General features: G+C 35.8%; 1 long non-coding RNA gene across 1 annotated transcript; it reads right to left on the bottom strand.

Moving 5' to 3' along the window:
• Positions 1 to 4469: 4469 nt before the first annotated feature.
• LOC143851633 (uncharacterized) lies at positions 4470 to 7481 on the bottom strand. Its single transcript, XR_013236430.1, has 3 exons — positions 7463 to 7481; positions 6999 to 7050; positions 4470 to 4692 (listed from the first exon to the last, which is right to left on the bottom strand). It is a non-coding gene; the product is annotated as an uncharacterized LOC143851633 (long non-coding RNA).
• Positions 7482 to 13456: the final 5975 nt, after the last annotated feature.

Here is a 13456-nt window from a genome sequence, read left to right as displayed (position 1 = left end):
ACAGTGGCATGTCTAGTATCCAATTAAAAGCACACTTATCTGTTACCATGGTTTTGTACATTTTGGTCATTCTTTTAAGTTGGATTGATTGAAATCATGGATTGACTTAAGTAAACTTCATTTTTGGACTGAATAGGTGTTATAAGAAGTGAGCACACTTGGAACTGCAACTCTGTGTCTGTGGCATAAAAATTGTTGGTATCTTGGTGTCTTTTCTAGATGTCGATTATGTTGAGTACTTTAGTGGGTCAGAACCTGAGCAAGTGATAGAATAGATCCGCATAGGTCTAGATTACATGAATCTAGAGTGTGCATTATATGACAAGCCCACTAAACTCACATTTGTAAGATGCTTATGAATAGTGGGAGTGTAATGTCAGTATTAGTATAATGATCATGAAGGAGGTTCCTTTTGTTGTAATCTGAGATGCTTTACAAACTCAGAAATACAAAGAAGCTAATAAGTATAAGTAAAGAACATTTTTTTAGGATCATTCAAAGAACTTGCAAGTACCCTTATGATGTGTTTTGATAACCTCAAAGTATATTGACCAAAGTAGTAGTTGTGAGCACATTCTGAAAGGTTTAAGATTCAGAACTTTTGTTTTACGTGCTTCACACCTGTTGGTTATTCTAAACGGCAATATTAAGTAAAGTGGTCAAAAGGGTTCTGGTAAAGGCAACATTAGAGTCCCGAAGATATAGTGGCTTAGCAGGGTAAATTAAAGAGAGTGAACTTGGTATCAAATGCCTTTATCTTGAGTGATAGATGACACATAAAGTATGGATGCCTTAAGTTCAATATGGCTTGGAAAGGTAAGGTAATACCATATCTTTGTATATTATGATTCCTACTTAGTAAGTACTCCGTAAAAGATTGGTGGGTAGATTAAGGCATTGTTATTCACATTTAGAATTTTATGTGAGGTATTCTTGCGCCTCAGGGGCTTAGTAGAGGAGAGTGGACCATTATATCCAAAAATAGAATAAAGGTGGTTGATGAATCCATTGTTACTCTCCACTCCTTTCTGAATATTGGTTTCTTATGGACTAGAAACCTTATTCTAGAAAACGAAAATTCCTTTGGCTATGAATCAGATTTGAAAATATAATGGATTCTCTTTAGTTTTAATTTCCCATTTACTGAGTTTGGTTCTCTTTAAGGCAATCCTTATTGACTTGGATTGCACTCCTCTCAAGGTCAGACTTAGCCCACCTTGCATAAGAATGAGATAATCAGTAATGTTAGAAATAAAAGAAATCGAGTGGACAAGGATTCATCCAATCAATGGCTCACGTTTTTGAACCACATATCTAAGGATAGATTGGTAAAAGAAAATTTCTAGATTTGCTTGATTTTATTGATTCTAGTAATGGTATGAGATACATTGAAGGAAAATATACAAAGATTAATCGATTTAGGGTGTCAGCTTGAGTATCAGTCCGCTAAAGGTCATTAACACTGACATCTTGAATCTTTTGACTCTGACAATTGGTGGTGGAAAGTATTACCATTTTGGTTAAATTTTCTAGTCATAGTTATATGTGTCTCTCTAATCAGAGGTAAAATGCCCTGTCTTTGTTTGTGATCTATAAGGTAAGAGTCAAGAATTAACTTGACTTAAAAGATCAAAACAATAATGATAATCTATGCAACTCTTTGCTACATAAGATTGTTGGTTAAAACTCTAAAACACCCGTGTATATTGTGATCCAAGTAAGGTTGTGCCTAAGACCCCTTAAGATTTATGGCTCAGAAGGAAGATTAAGCTGGGAAACGTGTACTTTCGAGTCGTTTAGCTAAAGTAAGAGTTTATAACCCACAAATGAGAGGAAATGAGTCCTATGACCATGTATTGCTTTTCATAGGTTATCTAAAAATATTTAAGGGTTTTAGGTTCTGTTGTTTGACCAATAGTACATATATTGTAAAGATTAAATTCACCAAGATTTCTAAAGGATGGTGACCTCAGTGGGAGTGTAGTGCCTGAAGGAAGGTTATCCCCTTCCGGCAAGATCGCTATGCACAGCGGAACAAAAATCGCATAGAACTTTAAAATTTTCTTTTCGATCTTACAATTACCCAAGATCCTAGAGTCTAGATTAGTTAATTATGTTAATTAAACATAAAGAATCTTTGAAGAAGAAATCAATGAACCATGCTGCTTGATCTACTCCTTGAACGGTTACGATCGTTCTGAACGTCACGAACCCCGCAAGTTGAACCAATGGATTCTTTTTCTTTGCTCAAACTATTGTGGATGTGAATAACTCTTATTCACCTCTTTAATGTTTGATCTAATTAGTACCTTTGTTGTAGAGAACAGAGAAATTGATTAGAAGCCTTTCTCTTTAAAACTTTTTCATTTGGAAGAGAGATTGAGAGAGAGAGATGGAAAACGATTTTCCAAAGGGGGGAGAAGAGGGGACGAATTTTGGAATATACCTTCTTGAAAATTTTGTTCTGCACTGTTACGTTTATAGAAAGTAGAATTTAGTTTGATAAATACTTGTTTCTCTCTCCCAATTCCTATCCAATTGAGAAACCAACTTGAATTGAGACTCCACGAGTAGCATAGTAGAAATGACATGCTCAAAGGATTCACAGATCCAAGGGAGCAAGGAGATAGGAGATATGTCATCTCAGTTCTATACAAACCTTAATAGTTCCTAGTTGGGAAAAAGACTGGACATCTCTTTCCGTATACAACTAGCATCAGCCTTGCCTACATGCACGTGTCGTGAGGTGACTTATCTCGGTCATCTGGGTAGTGGACCCTAAGCAAGAAGATTGTATCACACAACTGAACCTGATCAAATAAAGATCAACTTGTGGACAAGAGAGTATAAAGTTGTTCACATGCCCTTAGACCTGAGGGATCTTATTGGTCTGTCGACCCGTTCTAGGGTCTTAGTCTATCTCATAGTGATTCTAGTTTAGAGTCACATTTGGATAGAGCTATATCATAGAACAAACCCTCGAGACCAATAGTGATACTCGACAAGGGATTCTTCGCCCTAAAATTTAGGAATTGACATCTACAATTTTGTCAGAGCGGGAGACCTATTAAATAGCCTAGCTAGGCAGATTTGATTAAAGGTTTATCGGAATGTTTTATGAAACATTAAAAGGTTTTCAAAGGATTTTACAAATGCATTTGGAGGCCGAACATCGCTTGACCAAAATGGTATACCAAGAGTGGTCCAAGGAGGTGAAAGATGTCCAACCCCCGTATGACTCAACTCAGTAGATGTAGTCAAGAAGAAAGGACTTGCACATACAAGATGTGATTAGGGGTAAGTTGATCTGACGGTCATTTTCAGGGTTACGTCTTGTGGAGGCCACTGACCTAATGCGAGTGTAGTTTAACTACAGAGCAAGATTGCAGTGGGGCTCACCATAGGGTTCTGCAAGATCGACCGTCGGGTCCCTACGATGAACCCATTCATAACTCGAATGCCCCTGTAACATCCAAAAGGATTATGGTTCTGCATTTTATGTAACTAGTAAAAAATGCACGTGCACCGCACGTGCCACTTAAGGTAATTTTACAATTTGTTTAGGGAAATGATATCATCACTACCGTATTTTGATGATCGCACCATAGGATGATCCAAGCCGTCCATTAGAAGGGCCACAGCCTAAATAGATTGTGCCCCAAAAGAATATTTCCATAAGCTGATCCTAACCCTCCAATCTATAGAGAGTTAGGATCAAGCTGTTAATATTCAGTCCCTTCCACACAAGGAAAGACTAATCGGTAGTACTACCGATGGCAGGGAAAGAAGACTGAGATACCGATACGTGTCCCAACTGAGTTTTTGCAAGGGCTCCCTTCAATTTAGAATTTTTCTTGAAACAAAGGAAATTTTTTTTTTAGGGAGGAGAATGTTTGAGAGGGAGAGATAGATAAGACTGCAAAGTATAGATACATATTACATATGGGAAACCAAGCAAAACTACATCAAGTTTCGAGTTAAAAAATCATAATGATAGTTCAAGCAGAACCTAATTCTATCATTTAGCAACCTATCAACATGCAATTCTCCAATTGCCGGCTTCCACCGAACATGATCTCCAGAACTCTCCCCAAAGCTACTAATAGATCGAAGTGACTTGCTCTTAATAATAATTTTAACTACGTAAATAAATAAAATGTAAATCAAATTAGAATGGATACTATACAATTTATAAGGACTTTCTCTTGAAAACCATAGGCACCATGAAGTCCAACCAAAAAGTAAAAAGTAAAAAGATAAAAAAGGAAGGAAAAAACTACTAAGAGGGTCCTCTACCATGAAATAAATTGACACAGTGAAAACCAACAGAAATTTTGGAAAAACTCATCAGTGCTCGAATTGCAAATTTGAGAAACTTCAAGCAAAACAAAAAATGCACGACAAAAAAGGGAAAATTAGGAACAGAAAAATCCTACATATCCAATAAAGAGATAATTATAAAGCACTGGAAGTAGTTAGCATAGTCCCTTGAAACAGAGTTCATACAGAAAAAAAGTACAATAAGGATTACATCAATAAGCGTATTCCAAAAGACACCAACTTTACATCTATTTCGATAAGTGGTGAGAATATTCATGGCATCGCAGACAGTAACTGAGATAGCCTTGTTAAGTGGCTTTAATCTCAACTATCCATTTGTATTCCGGCTTCCCACTCCAAGAATGGGCCCAACTGCACATTATGTAAACACTGATCGTAGCATGAGCAACAACAAAACCTAAGCATATTGCATCAGATAAATCATTTTTTTTGGTAGGTGCATCAGATAAATCTTGAAGTATGAGAATCTGGCAAGGGAAGTGGCCATCAAAGATTAGATTTAAGAATACTGAATGTGAAAAATAACTGAAATAAATCAGAGGATGGGTGCCGTTATAATATGCTCGTCGTAGTAGTCAGACTAATTACAATAAATCTAAGATATCGCAGTCTGTTTCTCATTTTTATGTCAAACATTCCAAATATCCCCCCCCCCCCCGAAAAAAAGATATGAAAGTACAACCCACAAAAGAAGATAAGAAAGTACAAAATTTCCAATTCAGTCATTACCAAGGTTTGATATGATCCATATAAAGTCCAAATATTTCCACATAGCTGTATATTTAAGCAGCATTGATGGAAAATCGAAGGAAAACCATCGCAAGATATCAAGTGTGTGCCAAAGATCCACCCAATCAACGCTTATATTAAATTTGGTTAGTGCTCTTTGAGAAACCACAATTGTAAAGAACCCCTCCCTCTCAGCAAAGAGAACAATGCACATAATTCTTTATCTCTTGTGTTCTATGTGGACAATCATTTTCAATAGTCATAAGTCCAACATAAACTTCAAGACAAACCAAACTGCCCAGCTTCTTAAGAGCATCAATAAATACATGCAATTCAAGCAACCTAAACACTTGGATCTGAACTTTCGAGCTTGATTTCATTTTAACAACTTCAACCACATGAGAATAGATGCAATCCAAGCAACCCAAACACTGGGATCCAAACTTCCTAGCTTGATTTCATTCTTACAACTTCAACCTCAGGAGTATACAGACAAAAAAACCCATAATGTATGCTTGCTTTTAACTTTCCAGCTTGATTTCATTCTTACAACTTCAACCTCAGGAGATATATTATAGGATGATGTAAAACCGCAATTTGAAAACAATAAGATCATGATAGAGCTATTTGGCAAATGTTATAATAACATCAGAAGAGGGTAAATATATAGATTAGCAACCTAAGCTTTATCGAGGAAGCAACTTAATTTTCAAACCGTGACAAGGAGAGAATTCAAATCTTTGTTTGCTCCCAAAGATAGGAATATTTTTTCTTTTGAATGGTACCCAATGATAGGATTTAACCACACCGGAAGGAATTTAACTCTAAAAAGTGATGGAACTTAATCACATCAATTACAAGTACTCATTACCAAACATGTCAATACAAGCAACTTAAAGTGAAAGAAATTGCCCACTCCTAAACAGATGTTCATATGCTGAAGTTAAATTTGTTCAGTGGATTCGAGTGAACTATTCTGGAGGACATTAGATATTGACATAAGTTATCATTTTAAGCAGAATTTATCATCTTTTTAGAGTGCCCAAAGGGTATATTTATCCTTTGTCTCTAGGTACCATGGCTAGATGGAAAAGTGCAAAGGAATGAATGATGGAATGTGCTCTCCCTTGAAAAAAAAAAACAAAACACGCCTCCCTCCCACCATACAAGAAAAAAGTTAAAGAAAATAAGGTTTTAAGCTTTGTTTTAATATTGTTTGAAAGATGAATAATATTATTCTTGAAAGAATAGTTCTCAGTAAGATGATAGAAACATCAGCTCTGCTTTTCAAGCTCCCATCATGGATTCTCATTGTCTGTACAAAGTCCATCTCCTCCTCTTAAGAGGGAATCAATGAAAAATGAAAGTGGACAATCAGAGAAAGCTACATGCTATACAACATGAGCTTTCACACCCTCTTTTCTATAATCTACTGTTAGTAGGGCCATTGCCATATCTTGTTTTCTATCTTTGCTCATTAATAGATTTAATTGCATTAGATATCACCTCTTTGAAGAAGAAAAATCCTTCTGGCTAAACCATAATCCTTGATGACAAATAGGAATATACTTTAATAGATAAAAGATAGGATTTATACCTAAAGATCACTATTTTTTAAGAGCTGGTACTATCATCTCAGTCAAAAGAAACCTTGAAACGATACTATTATTTTAACGCTAATTAAGCTCAACAACCAAGATTTCAGAAATGAGATCCTCAAACTGCATAACCTTTTCTTTTGTTTGTCATTAATGAAGCAATGATGTTGGAGTCTGTACTGCAAGAAAATAAAATATAAAATAAAATCTACAACAATTCAAATACTAAAGCTGGAGAGGAAAAACAATGTAACATTGTAAGTTTTGAAACGGATTGAGAGAAATCATGTCGAACGGAGTGTTGTTCAACTTTATCCTACTGTTACATACCAATGCCTCTATGACCACAATAGGTTGTAAAGCTTATTCAACTTTCTCTTTTCTGCAAGCAAAGTTGGAAGAAATCGCATGCCCATCAGTGGGTAAAGTTTCACAAATGGTATAAAATATTCAATCTAAGGTAGATTAGATTGTCTAATGCAAAGAAGTGGGACAAAATACCAAGTGTACCACCGTTTTTTTATGCACATAGAAGCATTGCAGGCAAATCGAAATTTAGTTTCATGATAAATAAAATTGACAAAACAGCCTATGACCCCATAAGAGAAACAGGGGAAAACAATAGAGATGCAGAGAAGCATGAAAAGTAACCCATGAAAGAAAAAAGAGGAAAATGTAAAAAAAATGACTGGAAAACGAAAAAAAAAAAACCCAGAAAAATTAAAAATTACAGAACATGTAAAGCTTAGAAAAATAAAATAAAGAAAAGAAAGATGGTTTTAACAAAACAATACCCAAAAAAATTGATGGGAAATTCATCCGTGCTAATAAGGCCATTCTTGGGCATCGACATAAAGAGATGATACCATGCCATCAACTTGCACCTGTTTAGAAAAAAAGGTCAAAAAAAAGAAAAAGAAACTGAAAGATTGGGAATTTAAAGAAAAGATGCAGACGGGCTTTTGTTGTTTTTTGACCTTTTAGAAAAACAAACAAAGCAAGAAAAAGAATGACACTGAGATGAGAACGCGTGGCCTGCGAAAGTACAAGTGGCAGAGAAATTATAGAGGGTGAAATGGCGAAAATGGCCTAAAGAAATAGGACATCATAGGAAGATTTTGTCTAACTAGGGCATGGAATAATAACAAAAGACGCAGACGAACTTTTATGGATTTTCCCTTTTAGTAGTAAAGGATTACACAGACGAATATGATCCGTTAGATTAATGTAGATATTTATTAAGTATATATATATATATATATATATATATATATATATACATTCTTTGTTAAGTAAGTAACAAAATACAGTAAGATAATTTTTCGAAGACAAATTGGAGCCGAAATAACTTTCATTGGATGTAAGTTATTAATTAATCAAATTGTTAATTAATTATTTAATTATTATATATTATTATGTATTATTAATTTGATTAATAATAAGCATAATAATGTGTAAATCAAATGAGGATAGTTATTTCCAAACCGGTTTTGCAAAAATTGCGGAATTGGAACGAAAATGAGAATTGGGATAGGATGGATAAGCATGGTGGGGCCCACCACATGCCCAAATCAGTTGGAAAGCTGGGGAAAATGTCTCCCAATTGCTCAAGGACTTTGAGTTGCACTCAAACTCCTTGTTGGATAAGAATTGCTAAATTATAGGATCTACAAAGCAAGCAATTTGTTTCCAATACCAACTCTTATGAGATAAGGCCACAAATGCTGGAGAGAGACATCAATACACATTCTCCTATGTATCTTGGGCATCCCCACAGAGCCTTGGACGTTTGGGAGAGTCCCAATGGCTCGAGGAGTCTCAATTCAAGTTGGTTTCTCAATTGGATAGGAATTGGGAGAGAGAAACAAGGATTTATCAAACCAAAACTCTACTTTCTATAAAGGAGAGAGGGCTGAACTAAATTTTGAAGTAGAAATACTCAAAAATTTATCCACCCCTCTTCCCTCCCTTGTGAAAATTCATTTTCACTCCTCTCTCTCTCAATCTCTCTTCCAATTGAAAAAGTTTCAAAGAGAAAGGCTTTCAATCAATCTATGTTCTTAACAAAACTCTACTTTCTATAAAGATGAGTCTTAGTGCAAACCCAATTCCCTTAAAACATGGTCTCAGAAGGTAATGAGGCTTGGACCTTGTGAGCCTGGTCCGTGCTTATATCCATGAATGGAATTAGCCAAATCCACGACTACCACTTTGGCATCTGATTCTAATACACACAATTCCTCGGCTGTAAATTCTCTATCAGTTAGCTAATTGTAGTTGTAATTGTTGTTCTGACTAATGCAACAATTATCTCCATGTCTCATCCTCATCTTATATGCAAACTCTACATAAATAAACATAGGGAAAAGATATCAACACCCCAATGTTTTTAGAAGATGCGTGAAGCATCTTGCCGTTTAGCATTTAGAGGGCTGTCAGAAGAATATTACAAGATATCACCCTAAACATAAATATGTGTAAAAGGAATGCTCTTATGTGATCCTTTGCACATACACATTAAAAAAAAAAAATTCCTTTGCACCTAACTTTTGTTGCAATGATCAGTTTAAACAGTTTGTTAAGCATCGCACAGATATTTCTTAAGCTTTTTTGGGAAAATAAAATGCTCAACCACATATCTTCGTTGAAAAGCAAATTTCTCTTTGGCTATTAAATTTACCCTATCACCTTAAAAAAACATAAATTGATGAACATTAACAAAAAATCTTTGCAATCTCACCATTTATATCATTTTCTTTGTAATCTCACCTTTTATATCATTTGGTTTTCCATTCTCACCCTTGATGATATAATAAATGGGATTTGCTAGGGAAGATCGTAAAAGGCATTTCATGGACCTGCTGTTGCATGTGACAGCTTTTCAACACATCTTGTCCTTATTCATTTAATTCAGCTCAGGCGGGTCGGCAAAATTCCTTCTCTCTAGCAAATCCTATAATAAATAATAAATGCGAGCTACGCCTGTGACAGGTCCCAACTCTATAGTGGATTGGCTTTGAATGCAAAATGTCTATCAGTTTTTTTTAATGCAAAATGTCTATCAATTGGTAAGTCAACAAAGATAAAATCCATCTTGTATTGCACGCGTGAAGTCCAATATTTTCATAGGATGATCTAAACCGTTCATTTGTTGGGCCATGTCCTAAATATGCTGCACCCCATAGAAATGAACGGTTTAGCGTATCCTAGGGGTGCAGCATATTTACGATGTGGCCCAACAAATGAACGGTTTGGATCATTACTTTTTGAGAAAATGGACTCATAAAATCTTCTATTTTCTAAGCAGCTATTAAAGGCAGTTCCAATTAATAAAAACCTATTAACAGCCAATAAAAAAGGGTGCTTAATAAAGGAGTGCCATATCAAAACAAAGGGGTTGCTGATTATATAAATTCGCCCAAGTATTCCTCAATCCTAATAGAGCTTACTAGGATTAATAAAAGGATTGCCATATCAAAACAAGGGAATGGGGATACTATTGCCCATTTTTAATTTGCACAAGTATTTCTTCTCCTATTACTACTCTCACTTCTTCGTAGTTTGCATATAACTACTACTCTTGGCTCTCAATTTCTCATCAACCTCTGTGTTTTGGTGGTACCTTCCACATCTGTTTACAGTTCTTACATGATGAGAGCTTCTAAATAAAGGGAGTAATTGGACAGTTGCAAAAACAAGGGGGTGCAGATATCAAATCCTTCTAATTAGACTTCCAAAATCTTAGGAACCCTATCTCCCTGGATACTAAAATTCTCAAACACTGATAAGCAAAAGCATTGTAGAAAAAAGAGTGGATGAACTAAACTAGATACGCAGTTCAAATCCAACCAACCTCACCATGTTTCTGCTTCAGTTAGAAGTCAAAACAACTGAATCTGATTATGTAATCCCAAGCACCCATCCAAAAGTACTGACTTTCAATTAAAAAATCACTAGTTAGGGTTAATGTCCAGCTCTTCCAATATTTTTCAGGAGTTTCATCATTAATTCCACTCGTATTAGGCATATACATACTCATACTGACACAAGACACCATTTGGTGCCTCTTCGGAAAAGAATCGGCAAACCGTCCTAGGCTTCTTTTTAGTATTTTGGAATTATCGTCAATATAGAGTCTCCAAACATTTTTGAAACTATTTTGAACAGAAAGTACTCATTTTCGGCATATCCGTAGAGTACAAGAGCGTCGAAAACGGACAAGAAACGAAGAAGTTATGAATTTTTAAAGTTTCACAATTTCTTTACGATAATTTCATATTCGTCCCCAATTTTACCAGAACTTCTAGGACCAAACTTTCTCGTTTTAGCTCCGATTCGAGTATAGTCGGATCCGTTGGATTCGTATCAACGAGAGGAAACCAACTAATCTAATTTAACGCTCGAATCGACACATATAATTATTGTAAAAATAATCTAAACATTTTGGTTGGACCCTTCAAGACAAACTTTTCTAAAAACCAATACGATCCGATCTTGAGCTCATTAGGGATTCCACAACAAAGCAAATCCTAAGGAACCCGAGATCAGTTCTAAGGCACATCTTAAACGAAATCAAAGCCTTCACTTTCATCTTTTCAAGATCACAAAATCCTTGCTTTAGGGTTTCTAAGAACATAAATTAATAAAGGACATAGTTCTTACCTTGATCTTCACTCTCCGATCCCAAAACTCGATCTCCTCTTTCTTTGTCTGATCGTTGCTTTTGATCCCTAATTTTTCACAAAAGGTCGTATTTATAGGCTTCCTTAAAAGAGCCCCAATCTAATTATAACACTTGATGACAAAAACGCCCCTCGTTAATAAGGGGAAAACAAATTTTAATAAGGGGTATTTTCGGGTATTTACACATACAATTCCTCGGCTGTAAATTCTCTCTCAGTTAGGTAAATGTTGTTGTGATTGTTGTTCTGACTAATGCAACAACTATCTCCATGTCTCATCCTTATCTTGTATGCAAACTCTATATAAATAGACATAGGGAAATGATATCAACACCACAATGTTTTTATAAGATGAGCGAAGCATCTTGTCGTTTAGCATTTAGATGGCTTGTTAGTGCTTTTTGACAACTGTAATATTCTTCTAACAGCCCTTTAAAGGCTAAATCCCAAGATGCTTCGCACATCATAAAAAAACATTGTGGTGTTGATATCAATTCCCTAAACATAAATATGTGTAAAAGGAATGCTCTTATGTAATCCTTTGCACATACCCATCAAACAAACAAAAAAAATCCTTTGCACATAACTTTTGTTGCAAGTGATCAGTTCAAACAGTTTGATAATGATCGCACAGATATTTCTTAAGCTTTTTTGGGGAAAATAAAATGCTCAACCACATATCTCCGTTCAAAAGCAAATTTCTCTTTGGTTATTAAGTTTACCCTATCACCTTAAAAAACATAAATTGATGAACATTAACAAAAATCTTTGCAATCTCACCTTTTATATCATTTGGTTTTCCATTCTCGCCCTTGATGGTATAATAAATGGGAATTGCTAAGGAAGATCGTAAAAGGCATTTCATGGACCTGCTGTTGCATGTGAGAGCATCCTAAGAGGCTTTTTACAACAGATCCTGTCCTTATTCATTTAGTTTAACTCAGGTGGCTGCTATGCAACAGTGGGTCTGCAAAATTCCTTCTACGATGGTCTCTAGCAAATCCTATAATAAATAATAAATGCGAGCTACCCCTCTGACAGGTCCCACCTCTATAGTGAAGATGTCTGTTGCTTTAATAAATAATAAATGCGGGTTGGTTTCTTGTTACCCAAAAGTGGTTTCAGGGGACCAAAAGTGTTTCCCGGGTCCATAGAATTGGTACCGGGTTCCCGGATTTTGGCTTTGGTTTGAGGGTTGTGATCTTTGGATCTAGGAAGGTTGTTCCTGGTAGCCAAAGTGATTTCTGGTTCCCAAAAAGTAGTTTCTTGTGACCGAAAGGTGGTTCCAGTTCCTAGAAATATCTTCAGGAGTGCTTTTGCAGAGTTTTGCTGTTTGGATCTTCAGGATGTTGTGATCGCTGTAAAAGCGGGAGCCGATGTAGCAGAATTTATCCTTCGAACCTTTGTTTGAGCATTTCAGAGCTTTTCTGGAAGGTGAACTCGGAGGGTTCATGGTAAAAGCTTGGTTGCAGGTTGTCTTGGGTATTAGGGTGGCTTGGGTAACTTCGCGTCTTGGAAAAACCTAGAGAGATACCGAGAGAGATATCGAGAGAAAGACCAAAGAAGCTTCCGGACTCATCATAGGATTCGTCATCGCAACGACCTATCATTAGTCTTGTCTTGACAAAATGGGGTGTCTACTACACATAGATATGCAGGCTCCTTTGTGCTACGAATTGATTCACAGTATGCATTTGATCTCCTCCTATATTACCTGTCTTTACTCCTGCCCCATTTTCGTTTTCTTTAACTTCTTTAGTTCTACTCTAATCTCTGACTCCTTTTTGTTTTAAGTTTTTCACTCCAATCCACACACCCAAATGAAGCCCAGATGTTCTTCCATTATGGTCATTTTTCATATATTCCAATAGATCAAAACAATAAGTTGTAGTGATTGCATAGACTACTGCTGCGAAATTATACCCAGAAATAGAATTATAATGTTCTTCCATTATACCCAGACTTCTGCAGCAGAATTATATGGAAAAGGGCATCAACCTCTTCCAAGAAGATATACAAAAGAACTTCGCCAATTTAAGTAGCCTACTTTCTCTGAATTTGCCAACGAAACCTTAAGTTGCTTCCTCTCTAGTGTAAAAAAATGAA

Source organism: Tasmannia lanceolata, unplaced genomic scaffold (genome assembly GCF_043159265.1).
Source record: "Tasmannia lanceolata isolate RefF3 unplaced genomic scaffold, GAP_Taslan_0.1 ptg000018l, whole genome shotgun sequence".
Classification (NCBI taxonomy): Eukaryota; Viridiplantae; Streptophyta; class Magnoliopsida; order Canellales; family Winteraceae; genus Tasmannia; species Tasmannia lanceolata.
Note: the sequence above shows the minus strand (reverse complement) of the source record. Positions and strands in the feature narration are given on the sequence as shown.